This window comes from Mastigoproctus giganteus, chromosome 13, assembly GCF_048544385.1.
Source record: "Mastigoproctus giganteus isolate SK-2022 chromosome 13, ASM4854438v1, whole genome shotgun sequence".
NCBI classification, from domain to species: Eukaryota; Metazoa; Arthropoda; class Arachnida; order Uropygi; family Thelyphonidae; genus Mastigoproctus; species Mastigoproctus giganteus.
This window is the reverse complement of record NC_143587.1, coordinates 164,288,765-164,303,586: the sequence shown is the minus strand read 5'-3', so window position 1 is coordinate 164,303,586 and position 14,822 is coordinate 164,288,765. Positions and strand designations below refer to the sequence as shown.

Genomic DNA, 14,822 nt, shown 5'->3' with positions numbered 1-14,822 from the left:
ATTGATGCCATACCTGTATTTGCTCTCCACTGACATTGCTTGCCTCATTTTGATTATGTTACCATGGATCATTGATATGCCACATTTGGCCCAGTTGTGAACTTATTTTTATAAAATTAATCTGTCATTTCAGATTAATTTTATTAATCAGTTAATTAATATTAATTAATCTTATAATTTTAGATTAATTTTTCCAGTCTTTGGACAAATTTTAACCTGGAATTACAGTTATGCAAATGAAATTTTATTAGTAAGGCCAAATGTTGCAGGAAGTGAACTTTTTCTGCATCGGCCAAAAAGAAATTAACAAGTAAAATAATTGAAATTAAAATAAAACGTAATATCATACTACTTCCATTCCCACCAGGTAATCATCCAGTTCTGCTTTAAACTTAGCCAGACTCATTGCTCCCCCCCCCCCACCACCACATTGGGAAGCAATATATATAGGTGAACTTCATGAGATCCAATCATCTATTATTCCCTGAGATTTTATATTTGTGTTCCCTGGTTCATGTCTCGAAGGGAGAACAGGAGAAGGGATTCATTTTATTCAATTCCTTCAGCACCTTATATATACACTTCAGTTAGTCTAGTTGTCAACCTTTGCAGTCCATACCTAAACCATTCTTTATATGTGAATCACTTTGCACCCATCACCAATCTTTTCTCCCTTCCCCAAACCTTCAGAACACTGCATCTTTTCTTCTTTGAACTCTCCAGAATTTTTATTTTTTTTTAGGTGTGGTCTACAGGTGTAAATACAATATTCCACATGCTGTCTAACCATTACCTTGTGTAGAGGGTAAATGACATCCATATCCATACTAGCAAAAGCCTTGAAAGCCATGAACAGGACACCATGAACTTTTTTGCCTTCCTAGCTGCCTCTTTACACTGCATAGAAAATTTCATGCCAGGTTGAATTATAACATGTCTTTTTTTGCCTTGAATAATTTTAGCCCCCACCCCTATTATATATAACCATAGGATTTCTGGTTCCCATAACTTTGCAGAACATAGGTTACCAAAATTTTAATACCTGTGCTTCCCTTAAAAATATTCACACATTTGCCGACTAGCCGGGTGGGTAAAGTGCCTTCCTGGCAACCCAAAGGTCTCGGGTTCGAATCCCGCCTCGGGCTTGGATCAAAAGTACTGCAAAAACCTTGGGAGGTGCATTATGGCCACAGAAACCGATGCGCCAACAACTACCAAAAAATTCACCCATTTCATGCTGAATTGGGGAAGAGGGAGATGGATATAAAATACAGCTATGATTACTTACTTTTATAAATTAATACAGTAGAACGTCAGTTATATGGAATAATTTGAAAAGCCGATTTTTCTTTTTTTATTAATGGTAGTATTTGAGAAAAAATGTTTATTATGTTACGAGAGTATTTCTGTCTTCTTTTTTACTTCATATATCTGGTGAAATGTTGGATTAGGAAACCATGAGTGATAAGAGTTTTAGTCATTCACTTCTGTGAACCCAATTTTCCTGGGCATATTTCTATTCATTGCATATTGTTTAGTTTAGCTCCAGATTCGGTCAGAATAATATCGGCCCAAAACTGTGATTTATTATTTTTCTCAGGTTTTTATGGTAAAATGTCAACGAAAACCAACAGCACTGAAATGGGCAGAAAACAGGAAAAATGCTATATAATCAAATTGATATTGTGAAGGAACTTAAGAGAATTGGTAGCAAAAAAAAAGTCACAACAAATGAAACAAAAAAGACCGAACATTATTTTAAAGAATTACTTTAAATTTTTTTCCAGATAAGATTTGCAGTAAAATTCGAATAACATAATGAACCTATCCGAATATTTGCACAAGTACATACATATGTACTTGTGAAAATTTTTATTTATAAGTAATTATTATTTTTAATTAAATAAATTCTTTTTTTTTTTTTCACGATATTTAAGAGCTTTTTCTTTTACCTAAATACATTACAATGGAATTTATTTAATCTTAACTTACGCTCGATTATCTCAAAAGTTTGGCTATCCGGAAGAGGTCTGACATTAATTATTCTGGATAACTGATGCTCTACTATATATACAGGTAACCCTCATATAACACGATAGTTAGGTTCCCATAAAATCTCATGTAGTGTGAAACCGTGTTATATGGGACTAAGAACCAGTACAAAAAGGGGGGATTACTCCAAAAGCTAACAAAAATACATTGTTTTATAACTATGGGAAACTTAATTTTTATTAAATTAATAACTGAACAAACGTCTTACAAACTGTGAAACTATGTCAGATAATGTACGTTCATTTAATTTTCTGCCTCTTCACTGCTGCTAAGAAAATCAAACAGGATATTTTGTTGCAGAATATCTTCACCTTCTGAACTTTCTTCTTCAGCATCTAGATTTCGTGTATCTTCTGCTCTCTTCAAAAAATCAATAATCTGGGTTTGTTTGCTTTTGCTTGATAGATCTTTGTAAATTGCATGGTACAGAGCTAAGCATTTTTGAAGCTCCCTTTTGGAAAGGCTTTTGAAATTGTGTTCCTTTCAGTTCAAGGTTCTTCATTCAGAAAATAAGATTTTAATTTCTCGCCTAAGTTTATGCCTTCCCATATGCTTTTTAGTGTAAAATTTGGAACTTCAAAATTTTCATCTGCTCTATCATCCTCTGAATTGATTTGGTTTACCTCTGATGCCATTTCCACCAAATCTACCTTGCCAACCTGTTTTCTACCAGTAATTCTTGAACATCTTTAGTAGTCATATCATCAAATCTTCCCCCTCCCAGAGCTGTGCTGAGGGTGAGGTGAACGAGGCTGTTGCCTCAGGTTAAAAACTGAAAGGGGATGCCAAAAGAAAGATTAAATAATTGCCAATGTTTTTGATTTTATCTTTTGATTATTACAATCCGTTTATCATCTTGCTTTCGCAAGACAAAAATCTTTATCGCATCACTGTACAGATACTGAGCTCTTCGCACCAGCACTATCTGGCGTTGTTGCTCCACCGGTTGTCGTTTTTATAACCTCAGTTTTAATATTTTATTAAAACGTGTACCAGAAATGTATATTAAATAAGTTTTTTAAATGAAACAATTTTTTATTAATATTTTGGGGGGGAAAGTGTAAAGTGTATTCGTGTCAAACGGCACCAGGGGTTTTCCCCCATCTCCGCGTAGTATACATTGTCATGTGAAACAGAACACTGTTGAGGCCAGAGATTTAAAAGTGTATGGATTTTGTACATGTGTACTGTCGTGTACCGTTGTTCATCTGGTCATTTAGCTGCTGGACCCCTACTGAGGCCCACCGTTGCCCACACTTGGCCCCATGGAGGCAGACCAGGTACACCAGTATTACAATTATTTACTCTCCTAATTTCCTGAGATTTCAGTGGCTAGGGCCTATGTAAAAAAAAAAGGGGGGGGGATAGACACTAGAGGTTTAGGTAAAGCCGAGATAGGTTTTAAATGAAGGTTAGGTTAATTTTTCACATTGAAGTTTAGCAGTTTGCAGTTGGGACATTCACGGTTGGTAAAGGTAGAGTGGGGGAAGACTGAAGATTGGGGGTAACGAAAGAGAAGGCGATCCCAGCAGTGTCGGTGGAGCAGGCCCCACCAGAGAGAAAAGGGGGGCAGGGGAGGGGATGAGACAGAGGCCCATCTCTTCCCCTTCCCTGCCTAGGGATGGGGTTTTAAAAGTGAACTGAGAAAAGGTGCCCAGTTCAGAACGCCAGGCGACGTGCTGCAGCAGAGTTGCTGTGGTCATGTGGTCCAGTCGTTGCGTTGCACGTGGGAGAAAGAGTCCCGTCCAGAGAGAGAGAGAGAGAGAGAGAGAGAGAGATCATTGTCTAGTAGGAGTCCGCATATATGGTGTCGGATCGTCTATCATTTACGATGGATGTTCAATCCTAGGAGAGAGAGTGAGGTCCCACCATAACGGCCATAGTCTGGTTCAGTTTGGATGCTCATGTGCAGGGAGCCCTGGGCTAACGGCGTGCATTATTGATTGCAATTTGTGTTCTCCTTCTTGCAAATAAGTCTTGTGCAAATTTGGCGAGCGCACTATATTCATCGAAGCTGTCCAGGAGATGGTGTTCCTGGTCCTGAGGTAAGTAAGTTAGTCGGGTGATTAGGAATCCACGTAAGTCGTCGTACAGTGGACATTGGTGCATTAAATGTTGCCAGCTCTCGCGTTCCCCGCATGGACAATGTGGGTCCTCCACAAGCCGAAAGGCTGCAAGTTTTTCATTAAAAGGTCCGTGACCCGTCAGGAGGTAAGTGGAGTGCAGTCCTGGGTGGAGCCAAGGCGGTGATTTAGGGTACACTTTGTGTATGTCCGGAAGAAATTTCCTTGTCACTTCTCCTTTGGTGCTGTTTGTCCAGCGGGTTTGCCATTCTTGTTTTAGATGCCCCAGTAATCGGGTCTTTTCTGTCTTTCTGTCATTTCTAGGTTCGATTTGGGGGAGTGAGCAATTTTTCATTCTTACCTCAGGTACTAAAATTTGCATGGACCTGCCTCCCCTCCTACTGGCTTTGCAAGTTGTACTATTGCACCGATTCCATTTTCTGTCGGTTCGACCATATTTCCTGAATGAATTGACTCTGGCCATACATTTTTCCAACATTTGTTTTAATGTTGATGGTTTTGTTTCTTTGAACAATAAAGTTATGATACTGATACAGTCCACAATTGGGAAACGCTTCCATCACTTCAATTCAGAATAATTTTTTTCCAAAATCTATTGTAACGATTTTCTAATGTAATGAATTTTAAAGGTAGATATAATCTAATGGCTGAATTAAAGAAGTTGTATTAGGTGGACAGCACTCCAACATTTTCGATGACTTAAATCTTTTGAATGGACTGCAGCATTATCCAATAGTAATAAAACTTTTACTAGATTTTTCCGCTTTAAATAGTTTTCCACAGCTGGCACAAAACAATTTAGAATCCATTCTTTAAATAAATCAGCAGTTACCCAAATAATGCCTAAGTTCCTTAGGCATAATTTAGAGTTGGAATTTATTTCACAGCAAAGAAATTATTCCAATATGGTTCTTAAGAACAAAGTTTAGTAATGCTTTGAAGTCTTTTTTTTTTTTTTTTTTTTTTGTGGTCTCAAACAAGCACAAGTTCAATAGCACAGAAACTAACATGGGAATTTCTGAAAAAAATAAAATACGGGGATTTCCCAATAATTTTTTTTTTGCATAACTACTAGCGAGTCAACAGCGGGGATTCACAAAAAAAAAATGGAAAGGTTGAAAAATTGCATCGAACATAATAAATAGCAGGCGCTTCCGTAGCCAGGTGGGAAGGAGCAGCAGTGTGTAGCACATGCTTCTTGATTAGACTGGGGTTCGAGCCTGTGAACACAAAATACGGAGGATGTGGAAAGGTCAGGGAATGACCACCTCATATCCCCGGAGCAATATGGCCTTACTTGCTAATGCTCCTAAAAAAAACCAAATAACGAGCCCGTCACCACCAAATACAGAGGATGCGGAAAGGTCAGGGAATGACCACCGCATATCCCGGGGCAATATGGCCTTAGTTGCTAATGCTCCTAAAAAAACCAAATAACGAGCCCGTCGCCACCAAATACAGAGGATGCGGAAAGGTTAGGGAATGACCACCGCATAGCCCGGAGCAATATGGCCTTAATTGCTAATGCTCCTAAAAAACAAACAAACAACAGCCTCCGTAGCCAGGTGGGAAGGAGCAGCAATGCGTAGCACATGCTTCTTGATTAGACCAGGGTTTGAGCCCGTCACCACCAACTACGGAGGATGCGGAAAGGTCAAGGGAATGATCACCGCATATTCCCGGAGCGATATGGCCTTAGTTGCTAATCTCCTAAAAACCAAATCACACACACCCCAACATAATAGCAGAGTTTTCCTTGCACAAAAGCTCAAAAACACCATGTTGTGAGAGGATTGCTGCACTTTATCAATCGTGTTAGAGCAAAACCGTGTTGTAGAAATACCGTGTTATACGGGGGTTGCCTGAACTTAAATACATTTAATTTCAAAGATTGAAATAAAAAATAGAACATACATTATCCCCGTATTACCAAAATGGTTTGTCCATGTTTGTTTAAAAAAAAAAAAAAAAGTATGCCAATAATCCCAAGTCTTTTTTGAGTACATGTTCTGGCTCAAACTGTTAACCACTCTTCCACCCTTTTGTAATCGGCAAACTTTGAAAATTCACGGATAGAGAACCTTTTTTGCTTATACAACAAGTGCTTGATTTTATTGTGATCTGATAATCTGGTTACTCTCATTAATATCATTTTTGAAAATAAGAAATAGGAGGAGATTCACCGATTCCTGTGCTGGGACACTGCTAAGTCCGTCCACCCAAAGACATCATTTACGACAGTCCCCTATCTCCTATCTTTTTGCTAGCCTGAAATCCATTATAGGGTCTAATTGGTAATTTCAACTTCTTCCAGTACAGCAGGCCCCCGTTATAACACAGTTTGCTTTATGCTGATTCGCTATAACGGTTTTCTTATATTATAACCCATATCTGACTATCTCAGATCACTATAACGCTCTTTTACAGATTGCGTTTTTGGCATATTTAACGAAATCGTTTCATGTGATGGAGTCGATAGCTTGAAAATGAATAGCAAAACAGCATTAAAACGTTTCCCACACTCAGTGAAATTTTCTCGCATGTTAATTTAATTGCAGTACAGTGACTTGTTACGTAGTTCCGAGATCAACATTTTAAAAAATGATAAAGTATATTGCTTGTAATATCTGCGTTATATACATTTATCCGAAGTCTAGTCATCACTCAGTACCGTATTAGACATCGTGCGAAACGGACAGTTTACTTGAACATTGTATCGTAATTAATGCAACCAACGCAGTTACATTTTCCAAGAGTTAATAATGGCGGATAAGAATGAAAAAGCAACAACGTCTCAGCGCAGTACGAAGACTATAAATGTAAGAAAAAGGCCGAATTTGAAAATTAAATTAGACGTTTTGAAGTGAATTGATTCCGGTCAACGACAAGCGGATGTGTGCCATAATTTAGGACTTGCAAGTTTAATTGCAAGAACAATTATAAAAAAATAAAGAATTAATTTTAGCAGTGGGAAAGATGGCTGTTCCAGTGCAAGCAACTAGGGCTAGGCCGGCTATTGGGATTGAAATGGAAAGACTTTAACTAATTTTATTGAAGATAATATCCAATGCAGAATTCAGTTAAGTTAAATATTATAAAAAAAGAGAGAGAGAGAGAGAGAGAGAGAGAGAGAGAAAGAAAGAAAGAAAGAGATTAGCCAATATGATTATCTGAAGAAAACTCACCTAAAAAAGAAAAAAATGTAGAACTGTTTAAAACTGGGGTAAGGGCTGGTTGAATAGATTTAAAATCCAGGGAGAAGCCGCAAGTGCAGATCAAGGAGCTAAAACTTTCAAAAAGGAACTTGTTAAAATTATTGAAGAAGAGTATTATGTGTTATACTTCTCAACAAGTTTTTAACATAGATGAAGCAGAACTTTTGTGGAAATGAATGCCTAAAAGAAGTTTCATATTGAAAGAAGAAAAAAACATGGCAGGTCTCAAAGCGGCGAAGGATTGTTGGGTGGTAATGCTGCGGGGGATTTAAAATTAATACCCCTTTTATTTTATTTGGAAGAGGGCCAAAGTTCAACCCAAAATCGACACATTTTTTTGATTAAATTCATCAATTAAATTAAATCAATTAAAATCAATTTAGATTAATTAAATTCATGATTTTAATTGGAATTTTAAGTTTAATTTTGATACGTAAATAGCTACCACATATGTAATGCAGAACATGCAATTATGTACGTATGTAATGCAGAACATTTTATTTGTACAAATATTTGAATATTAAATATTTTGACCGACATTTGTGCATCTTTTCACTACCGTTTATTATCGATTAGGAAATATCCTATGGCACCGACCGCAACTCACAAATACATATGTTACCTTAGGGAATGCGGAGCTCGCTTAGTGCGGATTCACATAGCGCTCTGTTCTTCCAGAACGAATTATCAGCGTTAAGCGGGGATCACCTGTATATGTATAGCAATTTTCCATGAGGAAAATTGCTATACATATACAATTCAGGACTATCTCAACAAGAATGTTGAGATAGTCCTGAATTGCATCTCTAACCATAGGTTTCATGATCTTCTATACCACAGAAATCAAACCTACAGTTAACTGCCTTTTTTTTAGCACCACCTTTGTCGGTTGAGGAGACAGCACTTTACCAGTTGAAGGGAATCCAATAATGTGTCCATTAACATTCCAAGTGATATGATACACTCGTATGCAGAATTTTTAAATAACGTCATACCTCGATTAATGAATAGGATGCGTTCCATGAAATTACTTCGTTAAGTGAAACTTTGTTTTCAGAGGTAAAAATACTACGGTCAGAATAGGGATAAAAAAAAAAAGTAAAGTGCAGCCATTATCAACCCACTGCAGCATGGAGGCCTCCTCAACAATTAATGCTGAGGGAAATGGACCATAATCTGCCACGCTGGTCCATTGCGGGTTGGCAGATCGACTGTATTCAGCAGGCAGGGGCTTGAACCCCGGTCTACTCAAAGAGCGGGTGCTACTGCTGCACCCCCGCTCCTGACCACTTGGCTACGGAGGGATACATTCCTACGTAAAGAAAATGAAAAGCTTTTTTTCGAACAAAGAAAAGTTTTATTAAATAAAGTCAACTTACAAAGTGAAATCACATTTTAAAATATGAGTCTAAAGTTGATTGTTTATGCTTTTTTTCTCTTTCATTTAACAATTGCCTATACGGAGTTATTGCATTTAACACTGATCGCTTAACAATAACACTTCTTCCTAAATCAGAATCATTTTCACTAAAAAAATTTAAAACGTTTTCAATGTCATTTAAGCACCTTTTTAAATCTTTGGTTGTTAACACTTTTTCGGCAGGAACTTCTTTAACTTCGTCTTCATTTTCTTTGTCTTCGTTGTTAACAAGGTTTTCTAAATCTTCCACTGAAAAACCATCATCTTCTGCATTCAATAAATTTCTAACATCCTCTTCATCAACATTTTCGAAACCTATTGATTGAGCCATCTAGATAACTTAATTTCTGATTTCTTGGATGTTATTTTCTTCTTCTAGTACAACTTCTGGCCATATTTTGCACCAAACTCCATTTAAGCATTTCTTAGTGACTTCTTTCCAAGAACTATCAATGTTTTCAATTGTGTTTTTAATGTTGTAGTTTTTCCAAAAAGTTTTAACTGTCATTTCCTATTTACCCTCTAGTTCAATTGAATTGCTTAATGTTAGATGCAGATAATAAGCTTTAAATGATGCTATTACTCCCTGATTCAATAGTTGAAACAGGGAAGTTTGTTTGCTGGAAGAAACACAACTTTGACAGGAATGCATGTGTCCAACGTGTTAAGATGAGTAGGATGTCCCAGAGCATTGTCTAACAACAAAAGAGCTTTTTCTTCAAAATTGTTTTTTTGACAATACCGTTTTACTTCAGGACAAAAGTTGTTAACAAACCAATCAGTAAATAACTCCTTGATAACCCACGCCTTTCTATTTGCTTTCCATGTTACAGGTAAATTCATTTTTATGTTACCTTTTAATGCCCTTGGATTTTCTGAATGGTAAACTAATAATAATCTTAATTGATAATCGCCAGAGGCATTTGATCCAAAGAGTAACATTTAAATGGTCTTTAAACCCAGCGGCTGATTTTTCTTCAATAGAAATGAAGCTTTTTGATGGTAGCCATTTCCAGAACAAACCGCTTTCATCAACATTGAACACCAAATTTGGTGTTCAATTAATCACGTTCAATTATTTCATTTAGTTTTTCTGGAAACTTATTTGCATCTTCAACATCTGCACTTACAGCTTCTCCTGTTAATTTTGCACTATGAATCCTGGCCTGTTTTTTAAATTTCCTGAACCAACCTCGAGAAGCCCCAAAAGTTTCCGTAATTTCATAGTTTGTTTAGATTTCAGGTGATTAAACAAAAATAATGCTTTTTCTCAAATCACCATTTGACTTAAAGGCATATGACGTTGTGACATATCATCTATCCACAAACTTAACATTTTCTCCATTTTTTCTAAAATTGGACTCCTTAAGCGAGTTAATTTTGCTACTGTAACATCTGTACAATTCTGAGCAGACTGTTTTATTTTTTCTGATTGACTTAGTATGGTTGTTAAAGTTGATTGCGCTAATCCTAAAGAATGTGCCACATCGGATTTTATTTTGCTGTTTTCAACACATCGTATGATATTTAGTTTAGTTTCCAAAGAAATTGCTGTTCTTTTCTTTGATTCTGACATTTTAACTTAAAAAAATATATTTCTATTAAAATTTACAAAATCTACATTATGTAATGCTATCAAAGAACCTAAGCCAGTTTTTTTTTTTTTTTTTTATGTGAACCCCAAACACGAGAGGTATTAGAACCTATAGTACTTAGTACCGTGCTTCGGTTGGAGGTTGAGAAGACGAAAGAAGATATTTGTTGACATTGGGCTTGAACTTCTGTAGATTGTAATTTTCAGGAAATACATATGAAGGAAGGTTGTTCCAGAAAACGGCAGTTGAATGAATAAATGAGGAAGATGGAAAGTTGGTTCTGTGGGTTTGAAGTTGGACAGTAAATGGATGTTGGCTGGTGGCGGCACGTGTTCGGACTGTTTTAAAAGAGAGAGCGGGAATTATAGAAGCCAATTCAGAAGAACAGTGCCCATGGAAGTATCTGTAGAAGAGGCATGCAGCAGAAACAGTACGTCTATGAGAAAGTGAGTGGAGAGACTCTGTTAGAGATGAATCATTAATTAACCTAACTGCCCTCTTCTGAATGGAATCAAGAAGCCTGAGAGAGGTTTTGGGGGCACCACCCAGATGTGGGAACAATATTCCATGGCAGATCGAATTTGCGATTTATATAAAGTGAGCAGCTGTTTGGAAGAAAAGTAACGCCGAGAACGAAAGAGAAAACCAAGTTTTTTAGATGCAGAGGAAGCAATATTTGTAATGTGCTTGTACCAAGAGAGATTAGAAGTCAGGGTAATCCCCAAAAGAGATATATCATTTTGCCTAGAAATTGGAGTGTCACTAAAGATAAGCATAGGAGCAGAAGAATCCTTTTTGCGAGATATAAGACAAGACTGAGTTTTAGAAGGATTGAAATCAACTAAGTTGTCTTTTCCCCACTGGAGAATTACCTGGAGATCGGCACTTAAGGAATTGGTAGTAGATTTTCGAGAAGTTGAAGCTGATTGAACAGGGCAAGGTTTCTCAAAATGGAAAGCGGAATGCAATGTGCTGTCATTGGCAAAACTATGGATAGGATTTCCAGTCAGTGGAAGAAGGTCATTAATATACAAGAGGAAAAGAGTGGGTGAAAGAACCGAACCGGGACACCGGCATTAGTGGAGAAGTTAGAAGACAGAGAGCCATCTACCATCACCCTCAGTGAGCGATCAGAGAGAAAACTGGATAACCAATTACTAAAAACAGTTGGCAAACCATGAGGTGGAAGCTTGTTTAGAAGACCTTTATGCCAAACATGATCAAAAGCCTTTGAGATGTCAAGAGCAACTACTTGTGTTTCACCGAACCTTTCCATTGAATTAGTCTATAAATGGGTAACATAAGGCAGAATATCACCAGTGGATCGACACTGAAGGAATCCATACTGGCGATCGTTGATCAGACGGAAAGTTTCTAGGTAGTTTAAGAGTTGGCGGTTAATTGATTTCTCCATTACTTTAGAAAGAGTAGAAGTAATTGTAATGGTACGATAATTGGATGGGAGGGATTTGTCACCCTTTTTAGGAACTGGCCGGATATGAGCAAATTTCCAAGCAGAAGGAAAAATACTTTTGGAATAAGAAAGTGAAAAAAGGCGGCAAAGAATAGGAGTAAGTTCAGGAGCACAGGTTTTGAGAACAAGTGGAGATATATCATAAGGACCTGGAGCTTTCTTAGCATCAAGATCAATCAAAATCCTTCTGATATCCTTTTGACGGAAGACCACAGGAGGCATTGAATGGAGCGTGTTGGGAATGGTGGGAGGTGTTTTACCAAGATCATTAATACATGAGCTGGAAGAAAAATTGGATGCTAGTAGGTCAGCTTTATCCTTGGCTGAAGTGACAACAGAACCATCTGGTTTGGACAGAGGTTGGGGCAGAGATGGGCAAAATTTGCGGCCAATAGCTTTGGCAAGAGACCAGAATGCTCGGCTACCATTAGGGCGAGAAGCAAGTTTTCTACTCTTAGCCTGTTCAAACTCTAGTTTGGACTGATTAATAACTGCTTTACAATTGTAAAGTTTTGCCAATGATAGCACATTGCGTTCCACTTTCCAGTTTGAGAAACCTTGCCCTCTTCAATAAGCTTCAACTTCTCAAAAATCTGCTACCAATTCCTTAAATGCCGATCCTCAGGTAATTCTCCAGTGGGGCAAAGACAACTTAGTTGATTTCAACCCTTCTAAAACTCAGTCTTGTCTTATATCCCGCAAAAAGGATTCTTCTGCTCCTATGCTTATCTTTAGTGACACTCCAATTTCTAGGCAAAATGAGATCTCTTTTGGGGATTACCCTGACTTCTAATCTCTCTTGGCACAAGCACATTACAAATATTGCTTCCTCTGCATCTAAAAAACTTGGTTTTCTCTTTCGCTCTCGGCGTCACTTTTCTTCCAAACAGCTGCTCACTCTGTATAAATCGCAAATCTGCCCTGCCATGGAATATTGTTCCCACATCTGGGGTGGTGCCCCCAAAACCTCTCTCAGGCTTCTTGATTCCATTCAGAAGAGGGCAGTTAGGTTAATTAATGATTCATCTCCACTCGCTGTCTCATAGACACACTGTTTCTGCTGCATGCCTCTTCTACAGATACTTCCATGGGCACTGTTCTTCTGAATTGGCTTCTATAATTCCCGCTCTCTCTTTCAAAACAGTCCAAACACGTGCCACCACCAGCCAACATCCATTTACTGTCCAACTTCACACCCACAGAACCAACTTTTCATCTTCCTCATTTATTCATTTAACTACCGTTTTCTGGAACAACCTTCCTTCATACGTATTTCCTGAAAATTACAATCTACAGAAGTTCAAGTCCAATGTCAACAAATATCTTCTTTCGTCTTCTCAACCTCCAACCGAAGCACGGTTCTAAGTACTATAGTTTCTAATACCTCTCGTGTTTGGGGGTTCACATAAAAAAAAAAAAAAAAACCTACCTCCCCTAAACGTTTGTACCAATATTTTTGAGACACCCTGTATAACACGCACATTAACAGTGCATGTTATATATGTAAAAGGTTACTCAGAAAAGGCCAAATTTACTTTTATGCACAGTGTATTCTGATTCAGTTTTTTAGTTTTAGAAAAAAATATTAACATTCTAAAATTTCCTCGCAGAGCCCCAGATAACAATGGCTCCATGGAGCTTAACTGAAAAACCCTGATCTATTCAACTCATTTGCCATTTCTGCTGGGCTTCCTGCTGCAACTATTTAAGGGACTTGTTGGATTCACTCTCAGTGAGAACTGTTTATCTCCATTCTTAGCACTTTCCCCCCCCCCATACTCTGTCAGTAGTTTGATACACATTCTCCTATAATGCATATACAGATCGGAATCACATGATTGTCTATAATTGTTGCATGCTTGTTTTTTGCCTCATATCTTCCATTTCGGTATCTTACGTTTATGGAATTTGACCCCCGATATGAATACATTTGTGGATTTGAAGATAAATCCCTTGAACATTTCTCATAGCATGGCCTCCCCCTCAGTCAACATCAGTTTTTGATACAGCTAGGCTCCCTAGTGAGGACCAGATCTAGGATTAGAGCCCTTTTGTACTCTCTTGGATGTACTAGGATAAATATCAATCATCCACTTTGTTCAAAAACTTGTTACCATATGGTGTATTTCCACTTCATGTATGTTTGTACAAAGTAGTTTTGCTGACATGGCTAGCTAGGTGGGTAAAGTGCCTGCCTGGCAACCCAAAGGTCGTGGGTTCTAATCCCGCCTTGGATCACAGTAAAATGCAAAAACTTTGGGCGGTGCATTATGTCCACAGAAGCCGATGCGCCAATAACTAACAAAAAAAAAAAAAAAAACACCATAGTTAAGTCTATTATATTAATACAGTCATACTTGTTAGCTCATTCAGATTGCCTAAAGTGAATTTTGTTGTTCTCCTCAGTCATATAACATTCCCTTACTAGTACCTTCCCTTCCCTTCACTGCTGATCATTTCGTACCACACTTTTACTTCTGCTTGGAAATTTGCTCATATCCAGCCAGTTCCTAAAAAGGGTAACATTTTTCTCCCATTCAATTATCATCCCACTGAAAGTATTTCTACTCTTTCTAAAGTAATGGAGAAATCAATTAACCGGCAACTCAAACTATCTAGAAACCTTCCACCTGAACGTTTCAAAGTTTGCTGGTATGGATTCCATCAGTGTTGATTCACTAGTGATATTTTGGTTTATGTTACCCATCTGTGGACAAATTCAGCTGAAACGTTTGGTGGAACTCGAGCATTTTGCTCTTGACATTTCAAAGGGTTTTGATCACGTTTGGCATAAAGGTCTTCTAAAAGTTGCTTCCATCTTATGGTTTGTGAACTGTTTTTTATAATTATCAATATCCAGTGTATCCAGTTTTCTCTCTGACTGCTCACTGTGGGTGATGATAGATAGCTTTCTGAACTTCTCCACTAATGCTGGTGCTTCCCCAGGTTCAGTTCTTTCTTCCACACTTTCTCTCTTGTATA

General features: G+C 37.7%; 1 protein-coding gene across 6 annotated transcripts in view; it reads left to right on the top strand.

Moving 5' to 3' along the window:
* LOC150076573 (ELAV-like protein 2) overlaps positions 1–14,822 on the top strand; it is an 83,209-nt gene that overhangs the window by 11,257 nt on the left and 57,130 nt on the right. The gene's annotated exons all lie outside the window — the stretch shown is intronic.